The sequence below is a fragment of the Saccopteryx bilineata genome, chromosome 5 (genome assembly GCF_036850765.1).
Source record: "Saccopteryx bilineata isolate mSacBil1 chromosome 5, mSacBil1_pri_phased_curated, whole genome shotgun sequence".
Lineage (NCBI taxonomy): Eukaryota > Metazoa > Chordata > Mammalia > Chiroptera > Emballonuridae > Saccopteryx > Saccopteryx bilineata.
The window spans coordinates 251,665,588-251,692,234 of NC_089494.1; the positions used below are offsets into that span (position 1 = coordinate 251,665,588).

The 26,647-nt window shown below is 42.4% G+C and overlaps 1 long non-coding RNA gene across 1 annotated transcript; it reads right to left on the minus strand.

The window, feature by feature from the left end:
* Window positions 1–26,647, minus strand: LOC136338526 (uncharacterized). The gene is made up of 5 exons (XR_010731969.1): window positions 26,544–26,647; window positions 19,183–19,313; window positions 18,270–18,474; window positions 11,165–11,204; window positions 1–210 (listed from the first exon to the last, which is right to left on the minus strand). It is a non-coding gene; the product is annotated as an uncharacterized lncRNA (long non-coding RNA).

The window sequence follows — 26,647 nt, forward strand, 5'->3', positions numbered from 1 at the left end:
ACAACCTTCTATATTGTAAATTCATTTCCGTTTGTAAGCAAGAGCTTAAACTTTCACGTAACGTGATTGTTGAGAACTGTTGGTTTGGCGCCCCAGCCGCCTGATGGGAAAGGGGCGTGGCAGTGGGTGTCTTCTTTCTCACACAGATTTTTTTTCCCTTCGGATTCCAAATATCCCCGCTTGCCAATGCTCAGCCAAGGGTTTTTCATCCTGAAGGGGAGATAGAGGAAAACGGTTACAAGACTAGCCATAGCAATTCTTTCATGGCCAATAGGCTCCAGGGCGTAGACACTGCCCAGCAGTCCTGGTAATTGGATGAGAATACCGGAAGACTTGGAGTCCCTCCCATCTGGGAGGATGTGGAGCAGGGCTGCCCTGTCCGTCTCCGATGCAGGGGACCATCTGTCCTTATTGTGCAGCCAGTCCTAAGTCATTACCTCCGGGAGGACAGCAGTTGACATTCTCCTCCCACTCCTGAAGCTTGGGCAGAGAGCTGGACAGGCTAGGGTGCCATATGGGCTATATGTGGACCCAACCCCATGGAAATCAAAGGGAAACAGCAGATTCAAAGTTTCAATCAAAGACTTAAATTTTAATGTAGTTCACATTTTAATATTTTTCTTTATATAATATACTTTAAAGCAATCCCTCTCCATCTCAAGGTTATTTTATATAACCCTACAAAAGGATCAAAAATGTCAGTTGAGCAGTGACATAATACCTTTTTATTATTGCATCAATTATGAAATGCAGCCCAATCCCAAAGATGTGAAACACATGAATGTGCATCTTAAAATCAGTGAACTATGGTACAAGAAAGAGATGAGCACAGGAAAGAATTAAACGGCTTATATGCAAAACAAACAAACAAATAAATAAAAATAAAAGGAAATAAGGCCTAGACTCTCAGGGTCTTACTGAGTTGGGAAAATCACCTGCTTCTTGACTCCAAGGAAGAGATGAGGTCTGAACAGGCTTTGGGAGACAAAGGCCCAGCGAGGCTTCTTAGTTGAGTGGAGTGACTCAGCTGGGAGGCAGAGGCCAGCTGGGAGGCCTGGCCACTCAGGGCCTGCAGCCCCCATGCCATAGCTCTGTGTGGAGAGAGACAGGCATGGGGGGGGGAATAAGAGCTCTGTGATCCCAGTCTGTGTGCAGATCTCTGGATACAGTTAACAGCACATGGATCTAACTAGAAGCAAGGAAATCAGAACTACACTAATTATTTGAGAGAGCTTGCTGCCAAAGAAGTCTTGCCTAAACAAAGCCTCCCTGCCCGGGGAGTCTTAGAGCGGCCCTCCCGCAGGAAGCGGGCCAGGTGAGGGCACGGCTCTTAGGAGGGCAGGCTCTCCGACACCCACGTGAGATGTGGCTGACAGGGATGATGGACCAGAGAGAATGTCCCCGAGGGAAATCCAGAATCGTGAAAAACAGAGAGCAAGTGACTGTTTCCTTCGGAGGGCCTTACTGGGGTCTCTACAAAGAGATTTCACCCCTTTCATCATGAAAGACCTTCATGGAATTTCCCAGTGGGATTTTAGAATCGCTACAGTCCAGTGGTTACTAAGCATCTCTCAATTTCCCCTTTTCTCAATGAAAATGTCTACACGGCTCTTCTGCCCCCGTCTCACTGTTGCACATTGCATGTGGGAGTGGAGGAAGGGAACTTGTCTTTTTCTTTCATATAATGTTGTATGATGTAGAGCCATGGCTCGGTGCAAGTGGAGATGTCACCACCACCCGATGATAATGGAGAGGCCGCCCCAAAACCCTGGGCTTTGAGCTGCTTTCAGTGCAGTTGGATCTCTGGGTTGCCACCTTGGGGAACGAATGAGCATGAACAGTGTGGGGCACGGGTCGGGAGGAGGGGAGAATTAAATGCATATTTGGAAACCAGAAGGAGGGACATTTGCAGGAACAATGATAGGCATTCATTAAACCCAGTTTGTTTTCCTGTGGACGGCACTGCAAGACCACATTGCTCACTCTCTGTTGTATCAACGGAGCCCTAGGACTGAGTTCTGGCCAAGCGGATCAGCCAACAGGAAGCGGCATGCACAACTTCGCCATCAAACCCCTTGCGGAAACGTCCGTGTTCTCTGTCTCGAATGAATTTGGAGGTTTTGTATTGTGATGGAAAGAGCATCTTTAAATGGCTGCAAAAACCAGAACAGAAAACTGTGTCCCCCACCCTGTGCCCCTTCTACCAGTGACTATGGCCGAGAAAGAGCAATAAAATTTTATTGTGTTCAAATGAGATTTTGTTTTTTTATTTCTTGCTGCAGAATGACTATGCTTGGCCTAATTAACACAATTAATCAACTTCTCTCCATTGGGTTACTCTTATTACCATATAGTCATTAATATTGTCCAACTCGGAAAATATCTTTCTCTTGGCCTTGGAGCCTTGTCTAGCCCATTTCTCTGTTCTCCATTCAAAGAACAACTTTGTAAGTCTTCATGCAAAGTCTGCACTTCCTTTCTCTGCCCTGAATTCTAAGCCCAGCGGTCATTTCTTAGTCCTTATTGAATTTGAATTCCTAGCATCATTTGTAACGGTTGAGCAGGCTCTTATCTTCTTACTCTATTAGCCATTCCTTCTGGATCTCTCTTGTTGGCTTTATCCCTTCACTGATCTCAAAATGCAAGAGGGACCCACAGCTTCTTCCCTTAGCTGTCTCATTCCCCCTGTGGTGATCTCATTCATGTCTGTGCCTCTAAAGTGTACTATCTCTATTGTTGTGTAACCCAAACCCATAGGTTTATCCCTAAAACTTTGACTTCAGCACAAAATTCATATGTTCAACTGTCTACTTGCTATCTCTGTGTGGAGACCTAACTGGCATCTCCAACTCAACACGAACAAAACCGAACTATTAATAGTCCTTTCCATCCTATGTGTTCTTTCCTAAGATTTCCCATCTCTTCAAATGGCACCCTGGTCCTCAGGCTATAAGCTAGGATTCTTCTTGGACTCTCCTATGGTTCACTTTCTCCTTACACCCCTCAGTCAGTCAATCAGCAATTCCCCTTCTTCACCACCACTAACCAGACTGTAATGCGAGCCACCCTCATTGTGTGGTTTGACAATGCCTCCGAGGTGGCCTGTGTCCTTGGCCGTGTCTTCAGAGCATCCAGTGCAATCTGTTGGGTAAATAAATCCAGTAATATCACCCTCCTGCGAGAGGTCTTGGGATCCCTGATTTCAAGTAGAATCAAGTCCAGGTTTCTTGCTTCACCTTGCAGAGCCTGACACAACTGACCCCCGGCCAGTCACCCTGTGCCCACGTGCCCTCCCTCGTACTGGATTTTAGTCTTACTGCTCTTGTCATTGTCACTCAGTCATGTTAAGCTCATTCTCTCTCAGGGCCTCCGCATCTTCTATTGCTTCTGCTTGGAAAGATTTTCTTCAGGGTCTTTCTTTCCGATCTGAGGGCCACCTCCTTGTCACCATTCTGGCCCCTGTTCACGTGTCCTTGCATCAGGTGAGCAAATAGATGATCCCTGAGTCATTTTCCATTTCTGTAATGAGTTGTGTTTTCCTCCTAATATGTTATCTGGAGCTGAAATTATAATATTTCTTTATGTGTGACTGATTCACTCTAAGGAGATTTGACTATGTTTTAATTAGTGATACCCAAACGTCCTCACTTTAGAGAAGCAGATAGACAGTCTTGGAGTCGATTTCCTTCCCTTTAACCAACTGTATTTTCCTCATAGCGTGTATCTGGGTCTAAAAATGATAATTTTTCTTTCTATGCGACTGATTTACTCTAGGGGGGGTTGACTCTATTTTAAATACTTTGAATATTTTATCTTTATAATTATTTACTAACCAGTAAAAATAACTTTGTCTATTCAGCCTCTCTACTAAGAAACCTCGGGCAGGAGCTAACTATAATGAATCTGGCAGGGACTGCACAGAGGTGCTGGCTTTTTAGCAAAGCCATTGGTTCGAATAATTACTTAATCATAATATGCCAGAACTTGCATCCCACCTGATTATGTCCATTTCAGTTTACAGCCAAGATTCTGGTGCAACCGGCACTTTGAAATGCCATGGCAACATTGCCTGCTGGGTGAAAATGTTTCGCTTTGTTTTTTCTTCCCGGTTGCTTGGGCACCACTTTCATTAAATTGCAATCAAGCCCTTGACCTCCAACATGTCTATTTGGAGAGGTAGTCCCACCCTTGAAAGCGCCCGTTCTACTTGACGAGTGCGCTCTCTCAGCCTGTAGAGAGACGGCCACGCAGACCTTCAGGGATGGAGGCTTCTGTCCTCACATCCCTCTGCTCGCCTCCCTCTGTCAGTTCTTCCTCCGCTTCTTTCCTGCGTTTGTCCCTCCGGTTCTGATGAACTCGTGACTCAGTTTTCTTAGCCCCAGCTCCCTCTTGCTGGCCAGGCACATCCAAGGGTATAACGTCTGTCTAGTCACCAAGCTCGGCTTCATTACAATCCTGGAACCCCTTAATCTTGGATGCCGGTTCCTGGGTGGCTCCGTCAGAGCACACAGCCTGGGGTTTAGGCTCGGATAGGGTCTGACTTTCAGCTTGGTGTCCTCCAGCCAGGAGGCGAGGAAGGTAAGGGGAATGCCGGTGCTTGGTGGCTCCCCAGAGGGTTGTTCTGTACTCTTTCCTTAGAATTTTAACTCCTGCCATTAAAGCCTTTTATGAGAAACCTAAACAATTCTGTGTTGGGCAGGATGCTTTCAAAGATGTCAACTGAGGTTCAACTGGTCCTGGTACGTCCTCGAGAACTAGTTTGCTTCTAGCCTTTTTCTATTTGACTGACCCACTTGGCAAGAGTCCTGGGAGTTCTAATATGAATTAGCATGTATCCTTTTGAATAGCTCAAAAAAAAATTAAAAATCAACATTAAAGTTTAAATAATACATAGATTCATCTGAAGGGATTCTTGACAAAGAGGTCTATACATACTGGTTTGCTAGAGTTGCCGTAAGTAACCCAGACTGGGTGGCTTAACAGAAATGTATCTTCTCAAAGTTCTGGAGGCAAAAAAGTCTAAGATCCAAGTGTTTTCAGGCTTGTTTTCTTCTGAGGTCCATGAGAGAGGGATGTGTTCCTGATCCCTCTCTTTGGCTTATGTGGATGGGCATTTTCTCCCTCTGTCTTCAGTGTTTTTTTTCTCTGTGTATGTCTACATCCACATTTCCAGTCATATTGCATTAGACTCCATCCTAAAGGCCTATTTTCATTTAATTACCTCGGTAAAGACCCTTTCTCCAAATAACAGTTGCATGCTAAGGTCCTGCGGGTTAGGATCTCAACATAGGAATTGGGGGTGAGGTCATAATTCATCCCGTAACAAGATCTTTAACCTTTTGAGAAACATTTAATTAAAAGTTACATTTTGTCTCTTCCATGACTTCCTGTAGCTAAATGAGTGCATGAGTACGCGCACGTGTTTGCGGCTGCCTACGAATATTTGCGCTGGCCCTTCCCTGGACCTAGACTGTTTTTCTTGATGCAGTCATGTGGCTTACTCCATAACTTACTTCAGGCCTTGGATCAAATATCCAGTAAATGAAGAGCATCTCCCAAATGACCAATCAGGGCATTCATCTTCCCCCTTCACCATCGCTTTCCATCACTTTACTCAGCTTTGCTTTGGTTCACAGCATTTAGTTCTATATTAAATTTTAAAATACTTAAATTGGAAGAATAAAATATAATAACAACCTTATCTAACAATCATGGAGTGTTTACTGTATGTTAGACCCTTCTCTAAGTCTTTTATACAGGGTGGGGCAAAAGTAGCCTTACTGTTGTTCATGTGGAAAATAATAAAATAGAGACTCAACCAGTTCTACAAAGAAAACATGCAGACACAATGGGAAGACAAAGAAGTGCAATCCAAATGAAACCACAAGAGAAACCTTCAGGAGATGAACTGAGTGATATGGAAATAATCAAACTTCCGGATGCGGAGTTTAAAATAATGATTGTAAGGATGCTTAGGGATCTTAGAACAACAATGGATGGTCATCACGAACACCTCAAAAAAGAACTAGCAAGTATAAAAAAGGATATTGAAATATTAAAAAAAGAATCAGTTGGAGATAACAAATACAATACCAGAAATGAAGACCACAATGGAAGGAATTAAAAACAGGATAAATAGAGCTGAGGATTGAATCAGCGAGTTGGAGGACAACTGGAATGAAGGCATTAAAGCAGAGAGGAAAAAAGGAAAGAGACTCAAAAAGTCTGAGGAAACTCTTAGAGAGCTCTGTGACAACATAAAGAGAAATAATATCCCCATCATAGGGGTTCCTGAAGAAGAAGAGAAAGAACAAGGGATAGAGGCTTTGTTCAATCATATCATAGCTGAAAACTTCCCTAAATTCATGCAGGAGAAACTCTCACAAATTCAAGAAGCACAGAGAACTCCACTAAAAAGAAACCCAAAGAAACCTACACCAAGACACATCATAATTAAAATACCAAAGCTAAGTGATAAAGAGAAAATATTAAAAGCTGTGAGAGAAAAAAAGGCTATCACCTACAAAGGAGCTCCCATAAGGATGACATCAGACTTCTCAACAGAAACACTTGAAGCCAGAAGGGAATGGCAAGAAATATTCAAAGTAATGAAGAACAAGAACCTACAACCAAGACTACTTTATCCAGCAAGGCTATCATTTAAAATTGAAGGAGAAATAAAAAAGCTTTACAGACAAAAAAACCTCAAGGAATTAATTACAACCAAACCAATGCTGCAGGAAATGTTAAGGGAAAAGAATATTGCAAAAGAGGAATACAGCTTTAAAGAATAAAATGGCAATAAACAACTACATATCAATAATTACCTTAAATGTAAATGGATTAAATGACCAATCAAAAGACATAGGGTAGCTGCATGGATAAGAAAGTAGGACCCGTACATATGCTGTCTACAAGAGACACACCTTAGAGCAAAAGATGCACATAGGTTGAAGGTAAAAGGATAGAAAAAAACATTTCATGCAAATGGAAATGAAAAAAAAAGCTGGGGTAAGAATACTTATATCAGACAAGATGGACTTTAAAACAAAGAATATAGTAAGAGATAAAGAAGGCCACTACATAATGATAAAGGGAGCAATCCAACAGGAAGATATAACTATTATAAATATCTACACACTTAATATAGGAGCACCTAAATATATAAAGCAGACTTTGATGGATATAAAGAGTGAGATCAACAGCAACACTATAATAGTAGGGGATTTTAATACCCCACTAACATCAGTAGATAGATCCCCAAGAAAGAAAATTAACAAAGAAACAGCAGACTTAAAGGACACACTAGATCAACTTGATTTAATAGATACCTTCAGAACCTTTCACCCTAAAGCAGCAGAATATACATTCTTTTCAAGTGCTCATGGTACATTCTCTAGGATAGACCACATGTTAGGGCACAAAAATGGTCTCAACAAATTTAAGAAGATTGAAATCATATCACTTTCTCTGATTACAATGGCATGAAACTAGAAATCAACCACAACAGAAAAGCTCTCATATCATTTTCTCTGATTACAATGGCATGAAACTAGAAATCAACCACAACAGAAAAGCTCATAAATTCTCAAACACATGGAAACTAAATAGCAGGTTGTTAAATAATGAATGGATTATGAATGAGATCAAAGAAGAGATAAAAAAATTCCTAAAAATGAATGATGAGCATACAACAACTCAAAATTTATGGAACACAGCAAAAGCAGTACTGAGACGGAAGTTCATAGCACTATAGGCACACTTTAAAAAGCTAGAAAAAGCTCAAATAAACAACTTAACCCTGCATCTAAAAGAACTAGAAGAAGAAAAGCAAGTAAAGCCTAAATGTAGTAGGAGGAAGGAAATAATAAAGATCAGAACAGAAATAAATGACATAGAGACTAAAGAAACAATACAGAGGATCGATGAAACTAGGAGCTGTTTTTTTGAAAAGGTAAACAAGATTGATGAACCTTTAACTAGACTCACCAAGAAAAAGAGAGAGAGGACTCAAATAAATAAAATTAGAAATGAGAGGGGAGAAATAACAACTGACACAACAGAAATACAAAGGACTGTAAGAAAATACTATCAAGAACCATATGCCAAAAAAACTAGACAACCTAGATGAAATGGACAAATTCCTTGAAACATACAATCTTCCAAAAATCAATCTGGAAGAATCAGAAAACTTAAACAGACCAATTACACCAAATAAGATCAAAACAGTTATCAAAAAAATCCCAACAAAGAAAAGTCCTGGGCCAGATGGCTTCACAAGTGAATTCTACCAAATATTCAAAGAAGAACTAACTCCTATCCTTCCCAAGCTGTTTCAAAAAATTCAAGAGGAAGGAAGACTTCCAAGCTCCTTTTATGAAGCAAGCATAATTCTGATTCCAAAACCAGGCAAAGACAACACAAAGAAAGAAAATTATAGGCCAGTATCCCTGATGAATATACATGCTAAAACCCTCAACAAAATATTAACAAACCGGATCCAACAATATATGGAAAAAATCATACACCATGATCAAGTGGGATTTATTCTGGGGAGGCAAGGCTGGTACAATATTCGCAAATCTATCAATGTTATTCATCACATAAACAAAAGGAAGGAGAAAAACCACATGATAATTTCAATAGATGCAGAAAAAGCATTTGATAAAATCCAGCATCCATTCATGATCAAAACTCTCAGCAAAGTGGGAATACAGGGAACATACCTCAACATAATAAAAGCCATCTATGACAAACCCACAGCCAACATCATACTCAATGGGCAAAAATTAAAAGGAATCCCCTTAAGATCAGGAACAAGGCAGGGGTGACCCCTTTCACCACTCTTATTCAACATAGTCCTGGAAGTCCTAGCTACAGCAATCAGACAAGAAAAAGAAATAAAAGTCATTCAAGTTGGAAAAGAAGAAGTAAAGCTAGCATTATTTGCAGATGATATGATATTGTATATAGAAAATCCTAAAGTCGCAGTCAAAAAAACTACTGGACCTGATAAATGAATTCAGCAAGGTGGCAGGATATAAAATTAATACTCAGAAATCAGAGGCATTTTTATACACCAAAAATGAACAGTCAGAAAGAGAAATTAAGGAAACAATCCTCTTCACTATTAACCAAAAAAATAAAGTACCTAGGAATACATTTAACCAAGGAGACTAAAGACTTGTACTTGGAAAATTATAAAACATTGATAAAAGAAATCAAGGAAAATACAAACAAGTGGAAGCATATACCATGCTCATGGTTAGGAAGAATAAACATCATTAAAATCTCCATATTACCCAAAGTAATTTATAAATTCAATGCAATACCAATTAAAATACCAATGACATACTTTAAAGATATAGATCACATATTCCAAAAATTTATATGGAACCAAAAAAGAACATAAATAACCTCAGCAATATTAAAAAAGAAGAACAAAGGGGGAGGTATCACACTTCCTGATATCAAGCTATACTACAAGGCCATTGTACTCAAAACAGCCTGGTACTGGCATAAGAACAGGCACATAGATCAATGGAACAAAACGGAGAACCCAGAAATAATCCCACAGCTCTATGGACAACTGATATTTGACAAAGGAGGTAAGGAAATACAATGGAGTAAAGACAGACTCTTCAACAAATGGTGTTGGGAAAATTGGACAGCAACCTGCAAAAAAATGAAACTAGACCACCAACTTACACCATTCACAAAAATAAACTCAAAATGAATAAAAGACTTAAATGTAAGGTGTGAAACCATAAGCATCTTAGAAGAAAACATAGGCAGTAAGCTCTTCGACATCTCTTGATGCTGATTTATCTCCACGGGCAAGGGAAATAAAAGACAGGATAAACAAATGGGACTATATCAAACTAAAAAGCTTTTGCATAGCCAAAGACAATAAGAACAGAATAAAAAGACAAACTACACAATGGGACAACATATTTGACAGTACATCTGATAAGGGGTTAATAACCAAAATTTATAAAGAACTTGTAAATCTCAACACCAGAAAGACAAACAATCCAATAAAAAAAATGGGCAAAAAAAATGAATAGACATTTCTCCAAAGAGGATATACGGATGGCCAACAGGCATATGAAAAAATGCACTACATCACTAATCATTAGAGAAATGCAAATTAAAACCACAATGAGATACCACCTCACACCGGTCAGAATGGTGCTCATCAACAAAACAACACAGAATAAGTGCTGGCGAGGATGTGGAGAAAAGAGAACCCTCCTGCACTGCTGGTGGGAATGCAGACTGGTGCAGCCTCTGTGGAAAACAGTATGGAGAGTCCTCAAGAAATTGAAAATCGAACTGCCTTTTGACCCAGCCATCCCACTTTTAGTAATATACCCCAAGGACACCATAGAATGGTTCCAGAAGGAGAAATGCACTCCCGTTTACAGCAGCATTGTTCACAATAGCGAAGATCTGCAAACAGCCCAAGTGTCCGTCAGAGGACGAGTGGATTAAAAAGCTTTGGTACATATATACTATGGAATACTACTCAGCCATAGGAAATGATGACATCGGGTCATTTACAAATAACATCGGATGGACCTTGATAACATTATACGGAGTGAAATAAGTAAATCAGAAAAAACTAAGAACTATATGAACCCATGCATAGATGGGACATAAAAATGAGACTCAGAGACATGGGCAAGAATGTGATGGTAACAGGGAGTGGGGTTGAGGGGTGGGGAGGGGGCGAGGAGGGGGAGGGAGGGGGTGGGGGGAGGGTAAGGGTACAAAGAAAACCAGATAGAAGGTGACGGAGGATGATTTGACTTTGAGTGAGGGGTATGCAGCATAGTCAAAGGTCAAAATAATCTGGAGATGTTTTCTCGGAACATATGTACCCTGATTTATCAATGTCACTGCATTAAAATTAATAAAAATAAGATAGAAAAAGGAAAATAATAAAATAATTGATAAATAAGAACACAAAAACAAACTGTGTTTTGCATACTCACAAATGTAAATCTTCTTTTGTCACCCCTGTATATTATTTTATTAAATTTCACAGCAACCCTGTGAGTCTGCCACTATTTTTAGCATCATTTTGTAAAGGAGAAACATGCAAACATGCTTATTTTCTTATTCACCAGCATGCGCCGAATGACACGTATCAAAAACATACCTGTTTGTTGAGTGAATAAATGAATGATACAGATGCAAAGCTGAAACAAACAGAAAGGAAAAAAATCAGCTCACAGGTCTTGGTAATTCTGATCTAGAATTAATTTAGAGAGTAGTTAAAAAAAATTATATTGAAATGAGAACAGAACCTTAAAATTTCTTGTATATCTTTAAGGATGTCTGAGAACGCATACATAAGATGTCCATGTCACAGGGTTAGTAAGTTACATGTTGGTGGTTTTTGACCGAAAGTGTCCATCAGAATCAGCTGGGGGAATTTTGAAAACTATCCCAGCCTGGCTCCCAGACCCATAGAATTAGAATTCTTTGAGGAAAGGTCCAGCCATGTGAGTTTTGAACTTTAGACTCTGATAGATACATGAATTTACCAGGAATTACAACTGCCCTTTTGCTGTTCTGCTTGGCTGCCTGACCCCACCCTTAATTACCAGACAATTGCCCCTGGGACAGAGGGGTTCCTGGAAGCTGGTCAATCACCCCAAGGAAGAGTATTCCAGAAAGCCGAACAGACCAGCACACCCTTGCTCGAGGCTATCCCCAACCCTATAAAATTTTGCCTCAGTCTGTTTTGGGGGCCCTCCTTTCAAAGAAGTGCCTCACAGGTCTTTCTCCTCTAGTAAAGCCTGCACACCTGGAGTTTGAGTGCCATCTCATTCTTATAGCTGGTGCCAAAACCCGGGATGGGGTACCGGCTGCCTGGATGATCCCCTTGCCGGCCAAACTTACAACCAGGGAAGCAGTGGACAGCGGCAGCTCGTCGGGGCTAACTCCCTGATTCTGTTCGGCTGTGTGAGTGTGGCTGAGCAACCAGCAGTCCAACCTTGTCCTGAACCCTGCTGGACCAAGAAGGTAAGGAGTTTCTCCCTCCCCTTCCCCGATTGGTCTCCAAATTTCTCTCCAAAAACACCCCTTCCTGGATGGATGGTTTTGACTTTGGACCCCATACCTATGAGTGGTCTGTCTCTACTCATTTATGGACTTCTACAAAAGTCTAGGCGCACCTAGCCAGGCCCCTCTCCTAAGTCCCGGGATCTCGGCCTTGGAGTGACTACCTCTTGTCTGAGACTCTCTTCTACGGAGATTTTTCTCCTCTCAGAACTGTGACTGAAGGCGGGGACACCCCCTTCTCTCTCCAGTCTCCTCTACTGTGGGCTCCTCTCAGTCCAAACTGTCCAGCCAGACTCCCCTTGGAACATGGGCTCCTCCAATCTCAGGCCTCAGAGACTACTCCTCTACTCCTTCAGGACTACTCCTTCGAGACTCCTCTACTTCTTCGGGACTCCTCTACTCCTTTGGGACTACTCCTTTGGGACTTCCTCTACTCCTTTGGGACTCACTCTACTCTCTGGGTTTCACAGTTTGGGAGGTTTCTACTCCGAGCGGCTAGACTTCTTCAAAAGTCTAGGCACCTAGCTAGGTTGCTTTCTACTACCATTACAATATCCTAAGAGATCTTGACAACTTTTGCCATCAGACGGGGAGGGCATCAGAGATTCCTTACATGCAGGCCTTTCTTCTCCCTTCTCTCCTGTCCTTAATCTCTGTGCCACCTGTTCCACCACGCAGGCTCTTTTTATGCCCAGAGAAACCTCACCTAAAACCTCCACTCCTGATCTTTCCTTCTTTGTGGACTCCCAACTCTCTCTCCCTCCTGCCTGACTCCCGGGGGCACCCCTTTCTTGAGACCCCTCTCTAGTCCCTCTGCAAATCTCTGTGCTTCAGTCTCTTCCCTCCAGAAAATCTCCCCCCTTTCTTTGCTGAATACTCTTTCTTATTCACCTGCAAATACCATTCTCTCTTTCTCCTCCCCTGCTGGCCAGGGGCCCCTCCCTTCTCCACTGTGTTCTTAAATCCCTCCTCCATCCTTAAAATCTGTGGCTCCAGCTGCGGTGCCTGTCTCTCTTATTCAACCTCTCCCCACCAGCTTCTGCTACAGCTATGCCCTTATCCCCCTTGTCCTCTCCCCTCTCTTCAGAGCTCTAAATCTTTTTGACTCCTCTAACTAGCACCTCAACCTCCTCCTCCTCCTGCAGATTCTGACCCTCCTTCTTTCCATCCAGCTGTTCACGCTGTCCATGCTTCTGCTTCCTCTCTTCCTCCCCTCTATGCTGGCAACTCCCTGCCATCTTGAAAAACTTAAAAAATCAGAATTGTATATTAAGCTATGTGAGTAAGTAATTCATCTTGTCTCTTAGTTTGTCAGAAAATATCTCTAATATAATTTTAATTGAAACGAGTAAAGTGTGCTCATTTAAATTCCTTAATTCATAATTTATATGTAAAATCTTTGTTTACTGTGTAACTGTGTCTTTTTCCAAGGTCTTAAACCAGCGGTTCTCAACCTGTGGGTCGCAACCCCGGTGGGGTCGCCTAAAGCCATCAGAAAATACATAATGCATATTAGGTATTTATATTCTGAATCATAACTGTAGCAAAATTACAGTTATGAAGTAGCCACCAAAATTATTTTTTGATTTGGGGTCACTGCAACATTAGGAACTGTATTGCGGGGTCATGGTATTAGAAAGATTGAGAACCACTGCCTTAAACCAATAATTACCCACCTCTTAAATCAAGGCTTACTCATCCTCATGGACTCTCCCTGCAATACCCTCATCCTTTCTGTTCGAAACCCTTCAGGGGCTTATGGCCTCGTACAAGATTTACATCTAATCAATAAGGCGGTAATTCCCCTCCATCCAGTAGTCCCTAATCTCTACAGGTTACTGTCACACATTCCCTCAAACACCACTCACTTCACAATCCTAAACCTCCTTCTTTACCATTCCTCTACACCCTGACTCTTACTTTCTTTTTACCTTTATTTAAACTGACCCAGACACTAATGCAGCTCAGCAACTTACATGGACTGTCTTACCTCAGGGGTTCAGAAATAGCCCACACCTTTTTTGGCAAGCCCTAGCTCAGGATTTAGCAGCATGCAATCTCAAAACTAGTACTCTCTTACAATATGTAAATAACCTCTGCAGCCCCTCCCTGCCTGCCTCAAGGAGACACACAGCCACCCTTCTTAACTTCCTCACTGTGAAGGGATATCATATCTTCTCTGCTAAGGCTCAACTTCACTCCTAGTCCATAGTCTATCTAGGCATTGCCTTAACCCCCATCACCTGAGGTCTCACCCTAGGTCAAACTCAGACCCTCCGCAGTCTCCAACCACCTACAACCACAAATCACATCCTTTCTCTCTTCAGTCTAATAGGTTTTTTTAAATGCTGGATTCCCAAATTTACTCTCTTAGTCAAGCTCCTCAGTGAGATCTTCTGAGCATGGCTTTTAAGGTCTCTAATGACCAAGGAAGTAACAGAAAAAGCAAATAAGGCCCAAAAGAAGTCAGGAAATACCAGCTTTTGGCATACGCTCTTAAAGGCTCCAGCACCCTAAAGGGCTTCATAGGATTCCATCAGGGCCCTGCTATAGAGTAGAAAGAAAAGTCATTGAACTGAAGCCTGCCAGGCTTTCCAGCCCCACCGGTTGACACGTCTGTGCTGTGGAAAGAGAGACACGAGAAGGTAAGCTGCCCCCTTGCTCCATGGAGGGAGGGTTCAGTCTCTTCTAGCCCTGCTCCACCTACCTGTGACCTGAGCTTGCCCAGCAGCTGGGAATTGCCACCGAAGGCCCAAGAACATCAGTCACGAGCCTAAGGTACTTCTTTCAAGTAGCACATAAACTAATCTCATTTCTTATAAACACAAGGGCCATCTACAATGCTATGCCTGAATATTTGAGTTTTATTTATCCTCGAAGAGCTCTACTGTGAGTATTGACAGTCTGATTTTGTTGCCTTTTTAATGTATAGTATCTCCTTTATTCCTCTTGTCTCAATACCCCATGCCTATTGTAGGCTGGGACCAGCTGCTAATTTCAGCTAAAAGCAGTGGTCACTAGGACTTAAACTCTAACTGCAAAGTGTAGAAGTGTAACCACCCTTTCCTTAAGTACTTGTGGGATTTACAGGTTACTCAGCAAACTGTTCAAAGACTGTCCAAGAAGCGCTTCCAGCAGTACATCACCCAAAGACTGAATTTCATGTGGACAAGTCCATACACCGTGATCTTGACAACTCCCACTGCTGCTAAAGTAAAAAAGAACAGCATGCCTTACTTACTCCACCACAAACCAAAGCTAGTTGGTCTACGTATGGCAAATATATAAAGAAACAAAGGACTCTTTTAACCAGACTTTGGGAAAAGGGAAACTAGGGTAAAAAGAAAGTCAACTGTCACTAAAAGTTAAAGATTTTTAAATCAAGAGTTCTGACTAGAAAAGAATTGTATGGTTTTGGTGTAAGGTATGGAAATACTTTTGAAAGAAAAAGGAAAAGCAAGTTGTTATGAAGCCAGTTATTTCTGGATAAGAATGTTTATGAAAGTTGAAGGTTTATAAGGTTTGTGCAGGTTGTAGGAGGTTTGTACTGAGAAAAGAGAATTTGAACGATCAGAAAACGGGTTTTCAAAGAATGTTTAATCAGTCACCCTAACTAACAATCCTTTACTCTCCCCACTTATTGGGATGACTCTTTCCTCCACCCTGATCATCTGGAGCTCAGAAACAGAGAAACAAAACTAATCCCTTGTCCTTCTATTCTCTATTCACACTCAACTTGCCTCACCCAATCAGGGTCTCTCTACTTGTGTGGGACCAACACCTATATGTGTCTCCCTACTAATTGGGCAGAAATCTGTACCCTAATCTATCTCACCCCAAGTATCAACCTAATCCCACTCCATGAGCCTCTTTTAATTCCTAGTACATTACCCGTCAATCTAAGGACCAAACGAGCTGTACAGGTAATCCCTCTTGTTGCTTTAGAAATCTCTACAAAAATAGGTCTAGGGGCAGGGGGACTGGCTACTGCCCTGTCTTATTCCCACTCTCTCTCTCTCTCTGAAGCCCAGCAAATTCATAAAAAACAAACTGAGTCATGTAATCAGTGGTTTCACAAAAACTGGGCATCTTGACTATTGCCTTTCATGGTCCACTCACTCTCCTATTTATTTTTCTAACTTTTGGACCCTAACTCTTACGTTTTTTCTCTAGTTTCTTACAGAACCGCATGCAGACCTTCGCCAATCAGAAAATTGAAAAAAATCTACCTAACCCTACACAACAGCCCTGAAACCTGCCCTTGCAAAATAGAAAAATCTAAAATCCTATAACTACACTCCTACTCCCAACCTTTCTCATCGCTAGGACTCATCAAGCAGGGCATCCAAGTTCTCAACCTCACTTCTGTATACAACACTTCTCACTGCTTTCTCTGTGCCTTTTTAAACAAGCCTCCCATCACAGAAAGTTCCTTTACCATACCCACTCAACACCACCAAAATTCAAGACCCGTTTTCTCTCTCTAGCGTTTCTCTCTTCCAAAAAGACCCTCTCAATTTGCTACACAAATCAGCCTACCCCATTATGTAATAAGACTATCCCAATCAAATCTTCTCTCACCAGCCCTAACGGAACTCATTTCTGGTGCAATGGAACCATTCTAAAAACGCTAAACACCTCTTCTCCCCTCCTTTGTGTGCCGGTAATAGTTGTGCCACAACTAACATATTATAGAGAGAAAGAATTTTCAAACCAGCTGAATACAAGCAGGAATAAATGGGCTGCCTTCCTCCCAGTCCTCCTTAGCCTTACCCTTGCCACCTCTATAACGGCTCTAGGGATAGGCGGGGTTGGCTTAGGCCATAGTATATGGACTTCTAACCAACTAAAGGCAGACCTAGAACAGGCCCTTGAAAAATCAGCCACCTCTCTATCCTCCCTCCAGAGACAACTGACCTCTCTAGCTCAGGTCGCCCTACAAAACCAGAGGGTTTTAGATCTACTAATAGCAGATAAGGGCAGTACTTGCCTCCTTTTACAGGAATAGTGTTGCTACTACATTAACGAGTCTGGCCTGGTCGAGGAGAATATCAACTCTCCGAAAATTTCAAGAACGAATCCACAGTGGCCAGGCCTATACTGACCCCAACTCTGAACAATGGTGGAAGAATGCTTTCTCCATGCAAGCACCAATTATAGGACCAATCCTAATTCTGTGCCTAATTTTAATGCTTGCCCCCTTCTTTATCAAGTTCCTACAGGCCTGGATGAGAGAAATCTCTAGGATTACCTACAATCAAATGCTCCTACACTCCTATTCCCCAATACCCCAAGGAGAACTTCACGAGGGAAATATCAAATAGGTAGGGATGACAGCAGGAACAAGCTACCCCTCAGCCTGAGAAGTTCCCTCCTGAATGTTCTCCAAACCCCCTTCCGTTTAAACCACACATACTCAGTCCTTCTAAAACTCACACCAACAGGTTCCCTGTCTCTAAAAAGCTCCACACGTCCTCCCATTCGAGAGGAACCAGACCAGCACGTCTCATGAGGCTCATCCAGGAGACCATGTATCACCATGTCACCCTGTTCAATTGGCACTTGCAGCAAGCAACTAAAATTATTACCTTGCAAGGTTTTTTTTACTTCCTCACTCAGGTTTTCAGAGACATCGCCTGGTTCAGACCTTACAGCGCAGAAATTGACGACCTCCTTAACTGGATGAGGAACTTGGTTTGGCAAGATTCTCTTCTTGAGTTCTCTCCAGAAGAAACAATAATTTTCCATTATTTTCTCCTCTTTCTCCTCGTCACCTTTCACCGTATATTATAAAATTAATAACTGCCTTTCTTTTATATGTAACCACAGAGTTGAGAAATGATAGATACATGAATTGACCAGAAATTACAACTGCCCTTTTGCTGTTCCGCTTGGCTACCTGACCCCACCCTTAATTACTGGACAGTCACCCCTGGGACAGAGGGGTTCCAGGAAGCTGGTCAATCACCCAAGGAAGAGTATTCCAGAAAGCCGAACAGACCAGCACACCCTTGCTCGAGGCTATCCCCAACCCTATAAAATTTTGCCTTAGTCTGTTTTGGGGGCCCTTCTTCTGGAGAAGCGCCCTGGCAGGTCTTTCTCCTCTAGTAAAGCCTGCACACCTGGAGTTCGAGTGCCGTCTCATTCTTACAGACTCCACTTGAAATTATACCTAAGGGTGGATGAAGCAAACTTACAGCCTTGGAGGTCAGAGTGATCCTAACTCCTGTGTTGAGGAGCGTGGAGTGGCATAGCGGCATCAGCATGTACCTTGGAAGTCATTCAGACCACAGTTCAAATCCTAGTTCTGTCCTTGCTTTGGTGTAAAGAATTTAAACTTCCTGAGCCAAAGAGTCCTCAAACATAGAATGAATATAGCCTTTATTATTTCATAATATCGTTCTGAAAATTAAATGAAATTATATACTATTTAGTACAGCATCTGGCCCAGAAGTAAGTCTTCAATACTTAATAACTACTCAAAATTAGAACACCTATAGAAAAATAAAGAAATGATAGAAATATATATATATTTTTGTAAATGCATTAAAACCAGTCTTTGAGATATCTGAAAGGCACCTCTGTGCCAGATTTTGCTATTCTAAGCACAGCGGTACCTTTTAGATGTCCTACATACCCATATGGCCCCGGTCAGTTTTCAGCAATGGACTCTCAAATCTCACAGAAAGTCAGCAGTTATTTCTTTCCACTCAGACACTGTTGGAGCCGCTGCCAAGTAGCAATGGCCAGTATCTCCCCCATCAGTTACCAAACACCAACCGTATTTTTAGCCACTGCAAGGTTATTACAACCACTTTTCCATTTGGTCCAAGTTAAATAGTTTGGAAAGATCATCAGGAATTGTTTTATTACCCCCAAACCATCCTAATATCTCAGCAGAGCAAAAGTCCCCCATGAAGTAGATTCAAGTAGAGGAACTCCTGGCAGCCCAGACTGGTTCTCTATTATTATATGGATGGTCTAACCAAGGCTTCCATCCTCACAATACTTTCATTCCAGAATCCTGCAGAAAATCCAACCTTGTCAGTCTTGGCTTTCCTAGAGCTTAGTAGATGCAAAGGTGAATAACATGCAATCTGAATCACTCACCCTTTTTGTTGTTCACTGGGCACAGTTTAAGTGGAAATCATTTGCATAACTGTATTTTCCCTTCTTTGGGGTTTGGGAGGGAGCTCCTTGTTGTGAGTTATTCCATAAGGTGAATTATCCTAATGGATTCACTGTGTATGAAAAATTAACAGATGTTTGTGGAAGTCTAAATCTATTTTGCTTTGTTTAAAGATGTGATTTAAGCTCATCTGTCTTCAAATAGCTCCAAAATGATTCAAATAAATAACTAGTCAACTGCAGAGCCCATGACTAAGAGGGGGCTCTGCCCAGGGGAAGGATGTAACATTGTATTTTAACTTTTCAAAGAAATGGATGATTTTTATTGATTGAGGTGTTTACCATTTCTGATGGAAGTCTTGAGCCAGCACCTACCCCGAGGTTTTCTGTAGCTTCTAGAAAACTGAGGAAACAAACGTGCCTGTGGGAGCAGTGTTCTATTCTGGGAAACACGAGCGCTGGCAGATGGTCAAGGGAGCGCTCCCTGAGTGCAGAGGGCCATTTGGGACTAGTCAAGTTTAAATCTCCGATTTGAGCTGAACACAAGTGGAGCAATCAGCTCATTTGTGACATTTATACTTGGCTGAAGTCAGAGGAAATATATATAATATTGCTAATATCTACTCCTGTATTATGGACATACATATTTGCAAATGAGTCATTGTTTAAACAGATTTGTATAGCAATGAAAGTATAACCCCCAACTGAATAAATAACTTAATGGAGATGATAATGTTTGTCATACATCTATTACAGAGGATTTCATGTGTGTTCAGGAACAGGGTTACATAATCTTGAGATGCAGACAGGGCCGGTTGGCTCAGTGGTAGAGCATCGGCCTGGTGTGCAGGAGTCCTGGGTTCGATTCCCAGCCAGGGCACACAGGAGAAGCGCCCATCTGCTTCTCCCCCCCTCCCCCTTTTCTTCCTCTCTGTCTTTTTCTTCCCCTCCTGCAGCTGAGGCTCCATTGGAGCAAAGATGGCCCAGGCGCTAAGGATGGCTCTGTGGTCTCTGCCTCAGGTGCTAGGATGGCTCTGGATGTAACAGAACGACGCCCCAGATGGGCAGAGCATCACTCCCTGGTGGGCATGCCGGGTGGATCCCAGTCGGGCATATGCGGGAGTCTGTCTGCCTCCCTGTTTCCAGCTTTGGAAAAATGCAAAAAACCAAACAAACAATAGGACATACGTCTCCATGGGCTATGCAGGGCCAAGGGCAGTTTTAGATTTACAAGAACGAAAAACCTACTTTTCTTTGAAAACACATTTTGTTAGTTATTCTACAATATAAAAATGTCTAAAAATGGAATAGTTAATTATTTTTTAAGCCTTCTAAAACTCTAACAAGTGTTCTTTATTTTTTGACAAAGACAGAGAAAAAGTCAGAGAGAGGGACAGATAGGGACAGACAGGACGGGAGAAAGATGAGAAGCATCAATTCTTTGTTGCTGCACCTTAGTTGTTCATTGATTGCTTTCTCATATGTGACTTGGCCAAGGAGCTCCAGCATAGTGAGTGACCCCTTGCACAAGCCAGCACCCTTAGGCTCAAGCCAGCAACCTTAGGTTTCAAGCCAGTGACCTTTGGGCTCAAGCCAGCGACCATGGGGTCATGTCTATGATCCCGCACTCAAGCCGGTGACCCGCTCACAAGCTGGTGAGCCCACGCTTAAGCCAGCAGTGGGGTTTTGAACCTGGGTCCTCCGTGTCTGAATCCAACACTCTATCCACTGTACCACCCTCTGGTTAGGCTAACAAGTGCTCTTTAATGCATGTTGGCTATAACTGGGCACTGTATCTTGGACATTTTGACAAGAATAGATAAATAAGCAATTGAAATTCATACTTAATCAACTAAGAAGTTAATTCTCCTTTTAACTCCCTCCTTGAAATTAACTTGAAACATTGTTTTTTTTTTCTGTTCTCTAGAGTTTATTAGCAATTTCCTAACTGTAATTAGTAGGGCAACGGAAGGAAAATTTACATGTAATTTGATTATAACTAAAATTCCTACTTTAGGAACACAAATATTATTGAAGCTGAAAGGCAGTTTAGAAGGATTTCTTGTTCAACTCCATCATTAGATAGAGGGAAAGAAGGAGTCGCATAAGGTCAAGACACAGATTAATGGTGGAACCAGAAGTCAGGTTTCAGAGAGCTCAGATTAATTAGGATAATTAAAACGAGCAAACCCCAAGACCTATCAATAATTTTCCTGACAATTATTTATTCCACCAGTTTTCTTTTTTTTTTCACACAATCAAGTTTTATTTAAAAACAAAGTTACCCACGAGATCACAACGGTAGAGCTTGTAAAATCAGATATATTGATAATTATAGTAACGCCTTGACTTACCCAGGGTTTCTGAGTGAGTGAATGTCTTCACAGACAAGGGCGCCTGTGAAGTGTCTCCTGGTATGGCCCTCCATCGGCGCTCCCCACCCCCAGGCTTTCCTCCCAGGTCAGCACAGCAGGGCCGAGCAGTCCCCGCGGGAACCAGGCCTCAGCTCGCCCCAGAACGGAAGGTTTGCATAGCTCTCAGCACACCGGTGGGCACGAAGAAAACATTTGGATTTGGAGCCAGTCACGTTCACGTGTGCTGTGTTTGTGCATGTTTGCGTGCTTGTACCTACTTCTGCCTCCCCTCAGGCCGAGTGCACAAAAGTCTCCAGCCAAAGGCATGATGTTTTGTTTAATTGAATGTCCTTGGAATCTCAGACTATACGGTTTAGAGCTCATACAGTCACACTTTTAAATCAGTGTTTCCTTTTTAAAATTTTTATTTATTCATTCATTTTTAGAGAGGAGAGAGAGAGACAGAGAGAGAGGGAGAGAGAGGAAAGAGAGACAGAGAGAGAGAAGGGGGGAGGAGTGGGAAGCATCAACTCTCATATGTGCCTTGACCAAGCAAGCCCAGGGTTTTGAACCGGTGACCTCAGCATTTCCAGGTCGACGCTTTATCCACTGCGCCACCACAGGTCAGGCCAAATCAGTGTTTTCTTTATGTGAATTTTTTTTTATTCCCCGCTTAGTATACACGTGATATATGTACGGATATCTTTTACTTCATATGACTTTTTTCTTCTCCTGTGAGACTGAATGAAGAAGGAATAAACGGGTTGTGTTTGCAACTATTACAGCTTCCTGATGGATTGGAGCATTTACCGCTATAAACTGCTCCGGGAACGGGAGCTATCAGCATAGGGAACTCCGGTTTCATAGGAACTAGGTGTGACAGACGGGAGGGGACTAGCAAGGCTCCTTGGGTCAAAGTTCTCTCTGTGTCCTGTTGTTCAAAATGGCTCAGCAAACATTTATTTACCAAAAATTAGCTTTCCCATCTGCACGTGAATGACCTTTCTGCCCTTGGAAGTCCTAAACCTCTGTCCCCCACCCCTTTCTCCTTAGCTCAAGAGGACATATACACCCCAGCTGCATAATTTATCCTCTGACCCTATAAGTATGTAATTAAATTTGGACATTTTTCTCCTGTTAATCTGTCTCATGTCAATTTAATTTTCAAGCAAACTAGAAGAACTAAGGGGGGAAAGTTGAGAAATGTCCCCCTCCCCTACAGTAGTAAAGGTTAAAATAGATATTTGAAGGTACTTAGCGATACGGAAATACAGTCAGGACTCAGGTTTATACCACATATGATCCCATACAGTTATTAGGTGTTGGAATGAAAGTTGGCTTTGAGAGTCCTAGCTGCAGACGTCTGACAAAGTCTCTTTCTGGTTTTGAATATGGAGGTATGGTTATAAAACAGAACTATTTTTTAAAAAGTATTTTAATTTATCTCTCCAAATACCTGTTTTCCTTTTTCTTTTTCTTTTTTTTCTTTATTTTTCTGAAGCCGGAAATGGGGAGAGACAGACAGACTCCCGCATGCGCCTGACCGGGATCCACCCGGCACGCCCACCAGGGGGCGACGCTCTGCCCACCAGGGGGCGATGCTCTGCCCCTCTGGGGCGTCGCTCTGTTGCGACCAGAGCCACTCTAGCGCCTGGGGCAGAGGCCAAGGAGCCATCCCCAGCGCCTGGGCCATCTTTGCTCCAGTGGAGCCTCGGCTGCGGGAGGGGAAGAGAGAGACAGAGAGGAAGGACAGGGGGAGGGGTGGAGAAGCAGATGAGCACTTTTCCTGTGTGCCCTGGCTGGGAATCGAACCCGGGACTTCTGCACGCCAGGCCGACGCTCTACCACTGAGCCAACCGGCCAGGGCCTGTTTTTCTTTTTCATAGTAACTTTAGGAGGTGGACTTATTTCTAATGACGTTTTCCTAAATCGGCGCTGTCCTTGGGACCCTGCTCCGGCCAATGCAGTCACATGACCAGAAGTACCTGAACCGTCAGCCTTGGGTTCAGAGGAAAAGTGCCCCATTGCCTGTGCTTAGTCCCTACAAGGTGCTGAGGGGGAAATGCTGACCATGGACTGAATTATTGATCAAAAGAGCCTCCAGAGAGATATTCCCATTGATAGAAACACTTGGAGTCCGAAAGACCAGTGTAACAGGCTTTATTGAGAGAAAACCTGCTGAGCTGTCCCTTAAGGGAGAGCAGCCCCGGTTCTCTAACAGGTCAGTTAAAAGGCGATTCGAGGGTGGGGGCTGGTAGTCATTAAGGAAAAATGTAGCTTTCAGCGATTTATGTACGATTAACTATAATTAAGTTGGGGATCTTCCACACCCAGCTTAGTCATCCGGATGCCCAGAGGTAGTGACCTGGAACATCCAGTTTGTCAGTGTCCCTTTGTCCACTTAAGGGAGGAGGGGGGTCAAGGCCCTCACCTGCAACCCTATCACCCATGAGCTGTCATGAGCTTCTGCCATGCTGACCTTTTGTTGGCCCATGAAGAAGCTCTCTAGTTGGAATGGCATGGTCAGAGCTGCTAAGTACCTGAGTGTCTGGCTCCCTTTATCTTCAATTTGTTGTCCTGAATAGATGGCAAAGAAATTAAGACAAAGCTAAACAAACAGGAAAAGACATTCTCAGAGAGATTAACATCCTAATCTCGCCCCCAACTGTGCGTTTATCTGCACAGATATGGTTTGTTTTTTTTTAAGATTTTATTCATTTTAGAGAGAAGAGAGAGAGAGAGAGAGAGAGAGAGAGAGAAGAGGGAGGGGCAGGAAGCATCAGCTCCCATATGTGTCTTGACCAGGCAAGCCCAGGGTTTTGAACCGGAGATGTCAGCATTCCAGGTCGACGCTTTATCCACTGCGCCGCCACAGGTCAGGCATGCACAGAAATGGTTTTACTGGCTGTGAAGGAGGGCCTTGGAGATGCTGGTGAACAGGTCCGTAATGTGGCCTTTCAGTATTTTATGCAGCCTTGCCGCTGATCTTGGCAATTCAGAGCCTATAGCTTCTCCATGGAAAAAATAGAAGAAATATAAATGAACTCTTCCTTTCTCTGCAGGGAAATCGAAAGGCTTGTGACTCAGGATCAAAGGTTTTTCAGTTTAATAAGAACTACTTCCTGGCCACCTGCTCGTCCACATCTCTTTAAAGAAACAGTTACAATTTTCAGGACAAATTCATGAGATGAGCACATGGTACCTTTGTCTTTTCCTTTAAAAAATGAATAGTTCATAAACATGGTGTTTTCAAGTTGCTTAATTTCCATTTCAAGGAGAATCCTCTATCCTAACTTTGAAACTGTTCTTGGGGGTAAAGATTAAGTAAGTGCTTTTCTTATTAATAATAGAAATGAACAGGAATTGGGAAGTTTTAAAATTCTTTCTCACTGTTAACGTCAAGTAAGTCTAGTGAAACAGGTCAGACCCAGCTAAATTTAGAGCCAAGCCTCTCAATTCCAACAAAACAGGATTAAGATTTGGAATAGTTTTATGTCTGGAACATCCTGAATACTTTTCTCTCTTTTTATAGCAAAGACTTGGTATGTTTTATTGACTGGAAATGCTTTTTTTTTTTTCTTGGTATAATTTCAGGCATAAAACAAAGACATTTCAAGCAGTAAACAATCAATTTTGAGTTTATTAAGATTCAGAAATAAGACAGAGAACCAAAGAAGAAAAGCAAGACATCTAATGAGAAACGAGAACATAAAGCTGATTACAATATTCTTATTTTCTTTCCCATAAAAAATGATTATATGGTGACATTTCTCAAGTTCAGATTTCACCAAATCCCAATAAAATTCTCTCCATATCTGGTACTAATACACAAATATTACCAAGTGACCAAATCAAGTAACCTAAAGAATTGAACTAGCTTACCACTAATTCATGGTATTTCATTTCCCATATGAAGTTTTATGAACAGATTTTTCACAGGAGCTCAAATGGCAGTTGGTGGCTCTTTTATATTTGGCTAGATCTGTGCCTTTCCTAGAATTCCTAAGTGTCCGGACACAAAGGCATGATGGGGTAAGTCTGTTTGCATAAAGGGCAGAAGCACCTCCCTATAGAGAATTTTGATGAGGGAAGGAAGAAATGAGACAGACTAACGTCATTCAAGAGTGATGCCTCAGAATCAGAGAAGGCAGAGACTGGGCTGTAAGGTCTTTTCTCAAGTTATCTTCTAGCCGGGTCTCATGGACTCATGTCTGATTGTTCTGAAGAAAGAGCTACAAATCAGAGTCAGGAGAGTGAGCTCATCGAATCCTCACTGAACAGTGAGAAAACCAGAGCCCCACACTGAGACCCTAGGAGCTGAGTGTAACACAAAGGTGGTGACAGCCTGTCTTCCTTTCATTACAGAGGTGACAGCTGACGGCACTCTCAGCTAAGACTGATGTCTTGAGATAATAATGTATTCTTGGTTAAAAGAAAAAAAAATTGGGACTAATTACCAAACAAAAATAGTTGAGCTGATGGTAAGACGGTAGAATTAGAAACCAAAGACAGAAGAAGGAATTGTATGTCAGTGACTTCTTCCATGTCTCTCCTTGGCCCCTGTCATTCTCCTAGAGTGGTGTCCCTAATGGTGGGGACAGCTTTGTGAGCCTCTGAGGCCTGGGATGTTACCTGGGAGGGAAGGAGCAAAAATAACCCTGGTAAAAGCCACCTAGCATCTGAAAGGACTGAACTGCTGAGCGCTTAGGAAATCCCACGGAGAGAAGCTCCCGGAGGTTTACGAGGATACAACACACAGCAAGGGGAGCGGGAACGGGAGGTCTGACACCCATGGCTGGGCGCAGAGGCAGAGAACACCGCGTGAGGCTCTGAATACTACCCTCGTTTTATCGCCAGCACGATGAGGCCAGCGGAGACTTACAGAAGTTAAGGTAAAACTGTCCCTATAGCCCTATAAATACATTAAAGCTTAAGGAGAAATAAGAACTTGAAAAAAGCCTGATGTGTGTAGAGATCACTTTCACTTACGTTTTGCTGCTGGTTTTAAGGAACTTATTATCCTCGTTGCACAAATCCTCCCTCGGTTTCTTCCAGTTCCGGAGCTTCCTAGGCTTATGAGTGGGAGAGCTTGC